Here is a 15011-nt window from a genome sequence, read left to right as displayed (position 1 = left end):
TTAAAGAGTTTAATTGATTAAATTACAAATCGTTGGAGCTCATGATTTTTAGGTCATTTAGGTCCCTCTACTGGCTCATAAATTGGAATAGAAAATAGAGTATTAATTGGATGAATTTTGGATTTAGGGTTATGAATTTGAAATGTTCAAATTCAATTATTAGGGTTTTTAATTTTTTGTATTTGATACAATTGAAAAATATTTAATTTAAATAAAATTAAACGAAATTGGAGAATCAATTAATATTTAAATATGAAATTGAGTCATATTGGAGGAATTGGTTTTTTATTAATTTAATATTAAGATATTAAATTAATTTTTCTATTAATTAAAAAGGTTTAATTAAAATATAATTAGTTTTATAAAAACAAAATTTAAATAAAATAGTTTTATTTAAAACAAAAATAAATATTAGGAAAATTGATTTTTAAAAACAAAATTAAAGAGAAAGTGGATTTTTCCAATTTTGGAAAAAATCCACTATCTCTTTAAGTGGTAACTCACTAATTTCCATCAAATATTCCAAGTAGGAGCTGCATTTCATACAACCTTATGATCCTGCATGTTTTAGTATATATATTCATACTTCATGCCTAGAAATAGAAGAAGAATTTTTGGAATTTTGACTGAAAAGTTGGGAAACTAACAACCCTCTCAAACCCATCAAAATCCCCTCCAATTCAACTAGATTTGAGTGTTTCCACCACATATTTCTTCTTGAGCTTTGTAGAGAAGATCTTGGTAGGTCTTGTTGAAGTTTCAAGCTCAATCTTGGAGTATTACTATTGAATTCATGGATAAAGTCTTCAAAGGTAATGTTTGCTTCAAACCTACTTTGAAGTTTACTTAAATAGCATGTTTAAAACTCAAATTAAGAGCAGTTAGAGTGTTTATTGATTATGATTTATTTCGCTGCATGTTAGATTACTCCTTCAATCATTATCATCATGTTTTAACTTTGTATGTGGAACCATCAATAGATTGGTTGACTTAGCTCGAAGTAAACCAGAATCTTCAATAAGTTGTAAGACATAACGTTTTTTAGACAAGAAAATGCCTAATTGAGAATGAGCTAGTTCAAGACCAAGGAAAAACTTCAAGGAACCTAAGTCTTTCAATTTGAAAGCTTCATTTAGAGCAACATTGAGATGTTCAACATGAATGTAGCTTGCCCCGGTTATTATTATGTTATCCACATAAACAAGGAGAGCAAGAAAAGTTCATCTTTACCTCGAATGAAGAAAGAATAATCAACTTTGAACTACTTAAAACCTAAAGATAAGAGAAGAGTAGAGAATTTAGCAAATCACTGCATTGAAGCTTGTTTTAGTCCATATATGGACTTGTGAAGCTTGCAGACCATTTTCTCCCCCTAAATTGGAACAAGAGACTTGTATCCGAGAGGTAGATCCATGTATACTTTCTTAAACAAATCACCATGTAAGAAGACATTGTTGACATCAAGTTGAAGAAGTGACCATTGTTTTGAAACTGCAATAGTGAGAATAGTCTTGACCATGACCATTTTAGCAACTAGAGAAAAAGTCTCAAAATAATCACGACCTTCTTGTTGAGTGTAGCCTTGAGCTATAAGTCTTGTCTTATATCTTTCAATGGATCCATCTGCCTAACGTTTGATCTTATAAATCCAACAATATCCAAAGAATTTTTTCCTTTTAGTAAAGGTACAATACTCCAAGTGTGATTAGCTTCCATAGCATGTAACTCTGTTTCCATTGCTTTTCTCCAAGGATCAAATTTGATAGCCTCATGATAAAAAGTCGGCTCTTAAGTAGTAGAAATTTGTAGAGTAAAATTTCTATGTTGAGGTGAAAGCTTGTGATAAGAAAGATATTGATCAATGGAATATTTGGTAGAGACTTTTGGGCATGGTGACATGGTAAGTAAATTGCATTGGTAAGCTTGTAAGTATGAGGGTGGCTTAGAGACTCTGTTGGATTTTTTTGGTAAAGGATGTATAGATGGATTTGATGGATTTTCAAGGATAATTTGGGAAGATATTTGAAAGGTCTGTGAGGGAGAAGACTGAGACTGAAAATGAGGTGATACTGTGTTGGAAGATTCAATGGCTTGAGATGATGTGGTGGTTTGTGGTGAAAGGTATGGGTCAGGAGTTGGTATGAAGTGATAAGCTGGAGAATTATCATCACTGTTGATAACATAGTTTGATGTGGTTGGGTTGTTTCTGTCTTGTTTTGTGAAGGACAAATCTGTAGTGTCTACAAAGGTTTAAGAAAAACAATCCCAAGAAATGAATCAACTATATTTCCATTGTCTGAGATTTTATGAAAGGGAAATACTTCTTCATGAAAAACGACACCCCTTGAGTAAAAGAACCTTTTATGTTCAATGTCATAAAATTTGTATGCTTTCATACCCGAAGGATAGCCAACAAAAACAGCTTGTATAACCCTTGGTTGGAATTTATCTTCCTTGAGCCAATGTAGATGCAAAACATAGAGAAACAAAGACTCTCATCATTAGATAATCTGGTATGGAACCAGTGAGTACCTGAAAGGGAGATGTCCAGTTGTGTAGCTTGGATGGTGTCCTATTGATGAGAAACACTACATTGATTCTCCCCAAAAGGACAGTGGAACACGAGATTCAAAAAACAGAGCTCGAGCAACGTTGAGAATGTGTTGATGCTTTCTTTCTACTACAAAGTTTTGTTGAGGATAAGTTGTTGGGGTTGATGTCCTAAATCTCGTAGGGACATATAGTTTGTAAACCTTGTATGAACAAACTTTTATGTGATTAATAATATATGATATTTTTATTCACTTTGTCTATAAAATATGTGATATTTTAGTTGCATTAACCACAAACTAATAAACTAACATCCAATGTTATCAATGTAACCTGAACATGTATGTGGAGACATACAGGTGGATATGTTTAAGCGATAACCTAAATGGTCTGTAGTATATGTATAAGGTTGGGTACCTTATCCTGGTGACACATCGAGTATGGCCCGCTTTATACGTGTTACAAATATTTTAAAGTGCTACAAATGATCTGATCCTTATCATTCATGTATTAGACATGCGAGTAGGGATATTCTAAACAAAGGAGTTTGTATAAGATCGGATCACAAAATGTTTTGTCTCATTATATAACACGTACATAATAGAGACTTTCATTTCACCAAGATGACCATAGGTAACATGACCTTAATCTTGAGTGAGTTGTGAACTATTGCCTATGAGGGCGGTTCTTTGATTTGTATGGGTGAGAGTGGCTAGATCGCCGATTAGACAAGCCTACCATTTTGAGAATTCATCTGATTGGGAAGCTGCGAACTCAGCTACACAAGATAGAATTCACTCCTTTCTCAAAGCAAGGGTAAGTAGATAAATTGCTCCCTCAAGGGCTGATTCCGGGTCTTGAACAATGTGGTGCCACATCCTCTCCTGGCCCGAGAGGGGTTTAGTCATAATAGAACGATGATCTATTATTTATTAGAGGAATCAGTGTACTTAAGGAGTTGGATGTAACAACAGGGGAAAAATAGTAATTTGGCCTAACTGTATTTACAAGCAATTTGTGAAGGGTCATCGTACTGTTGAGTGGTTATATCCAATGGACACAGAAATATATCTGTAGTGCGAAGAGTGCAGTTGTCGGTCTTTAATGGAGTGTCCAACAGTTAATAGATGGTAGATAATATAATTAAAGAGTTTAATTAATTATTCATGTACAGTTGGAGCTTCAAGCTACAGGTCTATAAGGTCCCCTTAGTAGCTCAAAAGAATTTAGTTGAGAATCAGTTTTTGGGTTAATTTGAATTGTCAAATTAATAAGAGGGTTATTCGATTATATATTATATAATTGTTATAATGTATTTAATTATAGTTTAATTGGAGGAAATAAATATTTGAATGAGAGTCAATATTTGTTAATTTTAATATAAATGTGATTTATATTAAATGTCATAAAATAGAGAAAAAGAACTATAGTTTATATTGTATATAATGCAATATTAAAAGTATAGGTTATAAATATAATATGATAAGTTGGTTATCATATTTATTTATATTATTTATTATTTTTTTTTTAATAATAATCCTTTTTTTCTCTCCAACCGTCTTAGTGGGTGGTTAAGTATTTTTTTATGGCAAATGAGATAAATGAAAATAAGTTTTTTTTTTCCTAACAAGTCTGCACGAAAAATAAGAGTTTATACGATAGGCTGATACACTACACGATTGAGAAGCTTTCTATACAATAGTGTTCTTCCTCAATCTTCTTCCTCCTCAAAACTCAAAATCCTTCCTAACCAAAATAGTCAGAGTCCACAACTTCTGGATTCTTTTCCCGAGTATACCGAAGGTTCCAAGTGGTCATGTTTTCTATTTTGGTTCGTGTTTTTCTTGAAGTGGGTCTTCAAGTTCTATTGCTGTTTGTAGAGTTCGTGACAGCTCAAGGGTTTTACGAGAAGAAATGTTCTTCAAGGTATAATCTCTTGAACCTATTTCTTGTTTAAAAAGTATGATGTAATTTTACTTAGAATGCATAATTTGTATGTTTGCTGTAATTCGTGTTTTCAATCTAAATGAAATTTGGACGATCCGCTTCCGCTCAATGATCTCTTTCAAACGAGTTCCTTCAATTGGTATTAGAGTTGGGTTGTAGTTCTGATTACAAATTCTATTTCTGTATTGAAATCGTTTATAGTTTTGGTGGGTTTTTGTTTCTGCATTGCATTTAATTGTTAAATGTATATGGATGGTTGTTGATGGATATTTCGGGGTAGTAATCTTTGTTTATGGCTTTCTTTTGAAATTACAAAAGTTAAATTTGTAAGGGCCCTTACGTTTTTTGGGCATTAAACTTGCAATTGAGTCTGTATTCGTTTGGTTTAGTCGTTCGTGAAGCTTCAGAAGAAAGGTTGCATTGCGTTTCGATGGAGAAGACGAAACGGTGGTCGCATCGTGTAGCTAGAGCTAAACGATCGTTTATATTTTGTTATGCGTTTGTGTAGATTTTTTTTTACATGATTATGTAGCATTTGCTAAATGATTGCATAGCTAATGCTACGCGATCGTATAAAGTTTGCCATACGTTTGTGTTGTGTTGGTTGATGCTCGACGCAAGACATGCGTGCCAAACGATCATGTAGACTATCATGATCATTGCGTAGTCTTTAGCTACAAGATCATATGGTATGCGCTACTCGATATATGCTGCACAATCATGTAGACTTTCATGCTCATCGCATAGTCAAAAGCTACATGATCGCATTTACACGATTGTCTATACTCGACGCATGTTACTCGACGATCAAGAGTTTGCTACATGATCAAGCTGCAAGGGTTCTTGGTGGAGGGGTCTAAGGCGAGCGGTTCAAGACCCGGTTCATTTGTTTGAAATCGGTGGACTCAACTTGTGTAATAGTTTAGCTTTTTAATTTCCTGTTTTGACATTATTTATCCCGGTCCATCAACTTTAATTAAATATGCATATGATGTATGTTTATTTTATATGTTATAATGTATGTCAAATAGTTTTAAAACCCACCATAGGTTATGCATTTAATTTCATGTGTCATTTTATATTATAAGTGTTATAATATATTAATATGCATGATTTAAATTACATAAATCATGCTCATGCATCATATAATATAAGAGTTATAATACATGTATGCATGCATTATGGCAAATCCATGCATCATTTATATTATAAGTGTTATAATATAAAGTTGAATGTTTGTATGGAATGTATGCTATAATTTAATTCATTACTTGTTTACATAACAGTTATATATTAGTAATGAATGAACATTGCATAAGCATGACACTACCTTAGATTAATTTATAATTGTTATAAATAACTTATATAAGTCTAGCTTGCAATATTGGTTGATTTTAATTGTTTCATTTCTTATAAGTGTTATAATAAATGAAATTAGAATTAAAATCAATAATAAAGAGTTGCATGCAAACCTTAGGCTTTAATCATTTTTTAAAAGTGTTTTAAAAATTTGATTGAGATAGACCTAAGATCATGTTTCTAATAAGATTGGAAATCTAAATTTAATCTTTTAAATTGGTCTAATAGGATTAAATTGATTCATAATAAAAGATTTAATATGTGATAAATGTATCTATAAGGAACTTTTATCTAAGGCTGGTTCTGGCTAGGTTGGGGTATTTAAGTCGATAGAAACGTCATATCCCTATCTGGAAAGGTGAATCAGATAGATTTGTTACATGCACACAAATTTGATGAAAGTTTGTTAAAGAGTTTAATAAGACTTGAATCAAAGGTTTTTAATCATAAAAAACAAGTGTTATTTTTTAGCAAATTAAACAAACCACTTAGATAAAATCGGTAGCCGAATTTTCTAAGTTAATGAACCCTAGGTAGAACACTCAGTGGGAGAAAATGGAGTGTATGATACTTTACTTTAACCTCGACACGTATCTCCCTAAAAGTTCACACCGTGAGATCTATCCTCGGCCTCGAGGCATCAAGGGTTTCCATCTACATGTGGCATTTGGGTAGGTCAATACCAAGGTGAATGGAGAGAGTGTTCATTGTAAGTGGGAGCAAGACGTATGACAACATATCCCTCGGTCTCTTTCATTAGGTTGGATAAAGTTTTATGTATTGCCTCGTGGCATCGTGGGTGTTCCCTTAAAGGATGGCAGTTTTACATAACTCTTTATTTGATCTCCAGAAATGGATAGGGTTGCTTTAGTCTCTTGTCCTAATCAGTTTTTCCACTAAGGTTGGCTCATTAAGGCAAGACTCTATGACCTAAAATGAGGGGTTACACATAGAATTGTTAAGGATGTTAACAAATTCTGGACCAAACAATGGTGATTATTAGATTCAGTTAAGAGTTTTTTGTCTAATGGTTGAGAATGTTTTATTTCAGTGAAGGGGCATTTGATCACCCTATGGTGGCTTTTTCCTGACTCGCTGAAACATCATTGCAAAATAGATGTAACTTAGGGTACACTAGACTATTTTGCTAAAACATTATTGGTTTTCTAAAAGTGGTTTAATGCAAGTAGACTTAATTACGTTTGTTCTGTTTCAGCATATTTTATTGTGGCTATTGCGACTCCAAGCTTACTTGCCACCGACAAACTAACTGGCGAGAACTACGCTAATTGGAAAAATACAATAAACACAATTTTAATCGTCGATAATCTCCGATTCATCCCGATGGAAGAGTGTCCTCACATTCCAGCTCCTACTGCTCCTCGAAATGTTTGAGAAGCATACGAGTGATGGACAAGGGCGAATGAGAAGGCCCAAGCATACATCTTGGCCAGCCTTAATGAAGTTTTGGCCAAGAAGCATGAGCCCATGATCAGTGCACGCAAGATCATGGAGTCCCTGCATACAACTTAGGCACGACGCTCTCAAGTACATATTTAACTTGCGGATGCAAGAGGGGTCATCTGTTAGGGACATATTCTCAACATGATGATCCATTTTAACGTGGCTGAGATGAACGGGACGAGCATCGATGAGGCCAGCCAGGTTAGCATTATTCTGGGATCTTTACTAGATGGCTTCCTTCACTTCCGTAGCAATACTATTCTGAACGGGATTGACTACAACCTTACTACTCCACTTAACGAGCTGTAGACTTTCGATCCTTGTTGAAAAGAAAGGAGAAGAAGGGTGAAGCGAATGTTTTTTCTGAAGGAACTCTTAAATAGGAGAATTGTTGAGTGGAAGCAAGATCATTCCAAACCCATTGTGAAGAACGATACATTTACAAACAAACAGAAACAGTTATGCTTTATCGAGTAAATTACAACATGCTATCTTTTTAAAACCAACTAGAATCGAGTGACATACCTTAAAGAATTCTTCTTTGTGTATTCCCTTGATCAACACCAGTCTAGCATCCAAGCAAACTCGATCACAAGCACGAACGCAACGAACAACCAGTGTAACTCACGAACTGTCAGATCCTCGAACCCAATCGAGTAAGACTCGATCCTCGACCCTCGAACAGAAACACTCGACACTACCATTCGGTTGCCTTGGTATTCTCAGTGTAAGAATCCAAAAGATGTGGGCTCTGTGTGGATTTAGTAGAGGGAAGGAGGAACTCAACGATCGAGTAAGTGGGAGAATGTCTAAGTCTATCGTATAGACAGGGTACTCGATCGTCTAGTAAACGTGAAGCTGTCATCTAGTAAACTCGATTCCTCGTCGTTCACTCTCTCAAAGGCTATCGTATAGCTCTTTCTTTCACTAAATTGAATGTGATGCAATCATTAAAAAAGTGAAACATTTTCACTTTTATTCATTAGTTATTAAAAATGATAGTAACTACCCACTCAAACACGATTAAAGGAGAAAATAATAACCAACCAACAATTATCTTATAATTGTTTTGTTATAAATAAATATAATAACTAATTTATCATATTATATATATAACTTATAGTTTTAATATCACATTATATGTAATATTTAAACCATAGTTCTTTTCTCCTTTATAGCATTTAATATAAATCATTTTTATATTAATTCTTCCATTTAGTGTATCTAATACATCATATCAATTATATCACATATAATTGAATCAACTTAATTATAGCATATATAATCAAATTCCCTCTTGTTAATTTGAACACTCCAAACTAACCAAAAAACTTATTCTCAACTTTAATCCATTGAGCTACCAAGGGGACCTTATGGACCTATAGCTTGAAGCTCCAACGGTACGTGAATAACTTATTAAACTCTTTAATCATGATATCCCCCATCCGTTAACTGTCAGACATTCTACTAAAGACCGACAGCTGCACTCTTCGCACTATAGATATATTTATATGTCCATTGGATATAACCAATCAACAGTACGATGACCATTCACAAATCGCTCGTAAGTATAGCTAGGCCAATTTACCGTTTTGCCCCTGTAGTTACATCTAACTCCTTAAGTACCAATGATTCTTTTAATGAACAATACATCATAGTCCTAATATAAGTGAACACTTCTTGAGCCATGAGAAGGTGTGGTGCCACATTATTCAAGCCCCGTAATCAGCCCTTAAGGAAGCAATTTATCTACTTACCCCTGCTTTAGGGAAAGAGTGAATTTTGTCTTGTGTAGCTGAGTTCCCAACTTCCCAATCAGATGAATCCCCAAAGTAGTAGGTTTGAGTAGGCAATCTGGCCACTCGCACCCATGAAAATCAAAGGACCACCCTCATAGGCAGGAGTTCCCAACTCACTCAAGATTAAGAGCATGTTACCTATGGTCATCATGAAAGTCTCTGTCATGAACGGCGTTATATAACAAGACTAAAAATTTCATGGTCTGGTCTTATACAAACTCTTTTGTATAGAATACCTTCACTCGCTTATCTCCACATGAATGGTCAGGATCAAACCATTTGTAGCACTTTACAACACTTGTAATATCTACAAAGCGGGTCATATCTGTAGTGTTACCAGAATAAGGTTTTTCGTCCTTTATCCATATACTACAGACTATTTAGGCCATCATTTAAGGCACGATCCACTTGTATGTCTCCACATACATGCTTAAGTTATAACGATAACCAGGGATCTTAGTTTATTGGTTTGTAGTTAATGCAACTAAAATATCTCATATTTCATAGACAGTAGTGAATAAAATATCTCATATTATTACATCACAAATGTTTATTCATACACGTGTTTACAAACTACAGGACCCTACGAGATTTAGGGCATCAACCCGAATAGTTTCATCATCTAAAAAGTTCCACAAATGTTCGACCTCTGGAACTAAGTCTGCACCTTCTTTTTCTAGCACCAGAAAGTGGAAGAAGAATAAGGGTGGTAAGGGGAAGGCACATGTTAACCCACAAGTAGCTGCTCCAAGGGGTAGACAACCAGTGAAGGTTGACAAGGAAAAATGTTTTCAATGCAACCAGGATGGGCATTAGAAGAGAAACCGCCCCGGATAGTTGGCAGAGAAGAAGAAGGCCAAATAAGGTAATGGTTTGCTTGTTTTGGAGACTTGTTTAGTGGAGAATGATGATTCTTCTTGGATTACTAACTCTGATGCCACTAACCATGCTTGTTCTTCATTTCAGGGAATTAGTTCCTAGCAACAGCTTGGTGCTGGTAAGATGACGATGCGAGTTGGAACCGGACACGATGTCTCAACTGTGGTAGCGGGAGGTCTTCAGTTAACTTTACAGAACAAATTTCTCATTTTGAATGATATATTTGTTGTTCATTATTTAAAAAAGAACTTAGTGTCTGTAAAGTGTCTATCAGAATGTAAATATCAACTCAATTTTTCTTATAATAAAGTATTTATTACTAAGAATGGTGTTGATATATGCTCTGCTCAACTGGAAAATAATTTATATGTGCTAAGGCCGTTAGCAACAAATTCCCTCCACAACACAGAGATGTCCAAAATTTTCATAACTCAAAATAAGCGACTTAGAATTTCTCCTAAAGAAAGCGCACATCTTTGGCACCTAAGATTAAGACACATTAATCTCAATAGGATTGAGAGGTTGGTGAAGAATGGACTTCTAAGCAAGTTAGAAGAAAATTCTTTGCCTGTGTGTGAGTCATGCCTTCAAGGCAAAAGGACAAAAAGGTCTTTTATGGGAAAAGGTCATAGGGCCAAAAAGCTCTAGAGCTAGTGCATTCAGACCTTTATGGTTCAATGAATGTAAGAGCCAAGAGACGTTATGAATATTTCATCACTCTCACTGATGATTATTCTAGATATGGGTATGTTTATTTAATGCAACAGAAGTATGAGTACTTTGAAAAGTTCAAAGAATTCAAGGCTAGAGTTGAAAACGCATTAAATAGAATGATTAAAACACTTCTATCTGATCGAGGTGGAGAGTTTTTTGATTCATCTTTCTAGAACTATTTGATAAAACATGGAATAGTTTCCCAACTCTCAGCATCTGGTACACCTCAGCAAAATAGTGTATCAGAGAGGATAAATCGAACCATGTTGGACATGGTTTGATCTATGATGAGTTACGTTTCCTTACCTAACTCGTTTTGGGGTTATGCAATGGCGACTGCAGCTTATATCCTGAATTGCGTTTTCTCTAAAAGTATTGTTAAAACACCTCTAGAATTATGGAATGGTCATAAAGCTTGTTTACGTCATTTTAGAATATAGGGCTGCCCAACACATGTGCTTGAGGCTAACCCTAAAAAACTGGAACCACGTTCAAGGTTATGCCTATTTATAGGCTACCTCAAGGAAACGAGAGGTGGTTATTTCTATGATCCTAAAGAAAACAAATTATTTGTATCAACAAATGCTACTTTTCTTGAGGAGGACCACATAAGGGAACACAGAACTAGAAGTAAAATTGTCTTGAATGAGCTTTCTAAAGAAACTACTGAATCTTCAACAAGAGTTGTTGAAGAGCCTTTACCTCAACAAGAGTTGTTGAAGAGCCTATTACCTCAACAAAAGTTGTTGAGTAGGTTCATCTAGTAGGTCAAATCCACCTCAAGTGTTGAGGGAACCTCGACGTAATGGGAGGGTTGTAAACTCACCTATTTGCTATATGGGTTTAACTAAAATCCTAGCTATGGTAGTTGATGGTGAGGTTGAGGATCCATTGTCTTATAAGAAAGCAATGAAAGATATTGACAAAGATGAATGGATCAAAGCCATGGATCTCGAAGTGGAGTCTATGTACTTCAATTAAGTATGGGATCTTATAGATCAACCTAATAGGGTTAAATCTATAGGTTGTGAATGAATCTACAAGAGAAAACGAGGTGCTGATTGGAAGGTGCAAACCTTCAAGGCTAGACTAGTGGCAAAGGGTTATACCCAGGTAGAGGGAGTCGACTATAAGGAGACTTTCTCACCTATTACCATGCTGAAGTCTATCTGGATCCTCCTATCTATTGCCTCATATTATGACTATGAGATATGTTAAATGGATATCAATATTGCTTTTTTGAATGGCAATCTTGAGGAGTCCATTTATATGGTACAGCCCAAGGCATTCATAGTCCAAGGTCAAGAGCAAAAGGTTTGCAAGCTTAATCAGTCCATTTATGGACTGAAACAGGCATCTCGATCTTGGAATATAAGGTTTGATATTGCGATCAAATCTTATGGCTTTGACCAAAACATTGATGAACCTTGTGTCTACAAGAAGATCATCAACAGTTCAGTATTTTTTCTAGTGTTGTATGTAGATGATATCCTACTCATTTGGAATGATGTAGGTTTACCGACTACAGTTAAAAACTGGCTAGCGACCCAATTACAAATGAAAGATTTGGGAAAGGCTCATATGTGTTGGTATTCAGATCTTTCGAGATCGAAAGAACAAAATGCTAGCGTTGTCTCAAGCATCGTATATTGACAAGATGCTTGTCAAGTATTCGATGCATAACACCAAGAGGGACCTATTGCCTTTTAGGCACGGAGTTACTTTGTCCAAGGAACAGTGTCCTAAGACACGTTAAGAGGTTAAGGATATGAGTGTTAGGGTTGATGCCTTAAATCTCGTAGGATCCTATAGTTTGTAAATCTTGTATGAACAAACATTTTGTGATATATAATATGAGATATTTTATTCACTTCAATCTATGAAATATGAGATATTTTAGTTGCATTAACCACAAACCAATAAACTAAGATCCATGGTTATTGTTGTAACTTAAGCATGTATGTGGAGACATACAACTGGATCGTGCTTTAAGTGATAACCTAAATGGTCTGTTGTACGTGGATAAAGGAGCGATACCTTATCCTGGTGACACTACGAGTGTGGCTTGCTTTGTAGGTGTTACAAATGTTGTAAAGTGCTACAAATGATATAATCCTGATCATTCGTGTATTAGACATGCTAACGAGGATACTCTATACAAAGGAGTTTATATAAGACAGACCATGAAATGTTTAGTCTCGTTATATAACATCGTTCATAATTGAGACTTTCATTTCACTAGGATGACCATAGGTAACATGACCTTAATCCTGAGTGAGTTATGAACTCCTACCTATGAGGGTGGTTCTTTGATTTGCATGGGTGAGAGTGGCCAAATCTCCTACTCAACAAGCTTACCATTTTGGGGATTTGTCTAATTGGGGAGCTGGGAACTCAACTACACAAGAGTGAATTCACTCATTTCCCGAAGCAAGGGTAAGTAGATAAATTGCTCCATTAAGGACTGATTCCGGATCTTGAACAATGTGACGCCATACCCTCTCTTGGCCTGAGAGGGGTTTAGTCATAGTGAGACTATGATCTATTGTTCATTACAGGGATTAGTGGTACTTAAGAAGATAGATGTAACTACAGGGACAAAACAGTAATTTGGCCCACCAGTACTTATAAGCAATTTGTGAAAGGTCATTGTATTGTTGATTGGTTATATCCAATGGACATAGAAATATATCTATAGTGAGAAGAGTGCAGTTAACGGTCTTTAGTGGGGTGCTCGATAATTAACAGATGATGGATAATGTGATTAAAGAGTTTAATCAGTTATTCATGTACCGTTGGAGCTTCAAGCTACAGGTTCATAAGGTCCCTTTGGTAGCTCAATGGATTTAAGTTCAGAATTAGTTTTTGGGTTAATTTGAAATGTTCAAATTAATAAGAGGAAATTTAATTATATATGATATAATTCAATTAATTCAATTATATATGTTATAATTGATATAATGTATTTGATACATTATTGTTTAATTGGAGAAATAAATATTTGAATATGATTCAAATATATTTTATATGAATAAGATTCATAGTTATTAAATTTAATATAAATATGATTTATATTAAATGTCACAAAATAGAGAAAAGGAACTATGGTTTATATATTGTATATGATGCAATATTAAAACTATAGGTTATAAATATAATATGATAAGTTAGTTATTATATTTATTTGTAATTATTAACTATTTAATAATTAACCACGTTTCTCTCTAACCACCCATTAGTAGGAAGTTATTTGGTTTCTTAGTAAATTTGGGATAAATGAAAAATTGGTTTCTAATTATTCCGAAAGAGACAAGAGACACACGATCGAGTAACTACACGATTGATTCTTGAGTGCCTATGCGATAGACTTGTTTTCTCTAAAGGATCAAGAGTGTCTTTGTTCACTGCTCAATCGTCTTCCTTCTCCAACTCCAAACTTCCCCTCTAACCAAAATTAGCCAGAGCCCACCACTCCTGGATTCTCATATCGAGAATACCAAGGTCACTGAGTGGGAGTGTCCTGTTTGGTTCGAGTTTACTTGTTGCTGTTTTCTATTGTTCGAGGTGAGCTCGTGACTTGTTCGACACGTTCGTGAACAAGTATGATCGGGGATTAACTTGAAGAACGGTTCTTCAAAGGTATAATATCTAAACTTTGTTTTTATTTCAAAAACATGATGTAATTTAAGTTTTATGCATAATCTATTCTTGTATGACGTAAATGTATGTGATCAATCATAATGGGATTTGGACGATCCGCTTTCGTTAAAAGGTTCTCTATCAAAAGAGTTACTTCAATGAGATGGGTCCCCTATGCATTTGTCGTGGGTAGTTTGATGTATGTGATGTTATGTACCAGACTTGACATCTACTATGCAGTGGGGATAGTCAACAGATATCAGTCTAGTCCAGAATTAGATCATTGGATAACTGTTATGAACATCCTCAAGTATCTATGGAGAACGAGGGACTACATGCTTTTGTATGGTTCTAAGGATTTGATCCTTACAGGGTATATGGACTCTGATTTGAAGACTGATAGGGATTCTCGAAAATCCACTTCAGGACCAGTGTTCACTCTTAACGAAGGGGCAGTAGTATGGTGAAGCACCAAACAGGGGTGCATCGTGGACTCTTCCATAGAGGTCGAGTATGTAGCGGCTTGTGAAGCTACTAAGAAGGCCGTTTGGCTCAAGAAATTCCTAATTGATCTAAAAGTTATTCCATATATGCCAAAGTCTATCACATTTTATTGTGATAATAGTGGTTGTGGCTAATTCTCGTGAGCCTAGGAGTCAT

Source organism: Benincasa hispida, chromosome 9, assembly GCF_009727055.1.
Source record: "Benincasa hispida cultivar B227 chromosome 9, ASM972705v1, whole genome shotgun sequence".
NCBI classification, from domain to species: Eukaryota; Viridiplantae; Streptophyta; class Magnoliopsida; order Cucurbitales; family Cucurbitaceae; genus Benincasa; species Benincasa hispida.
Note: the sequence above shows the minus strand (reverse complement) of the source record.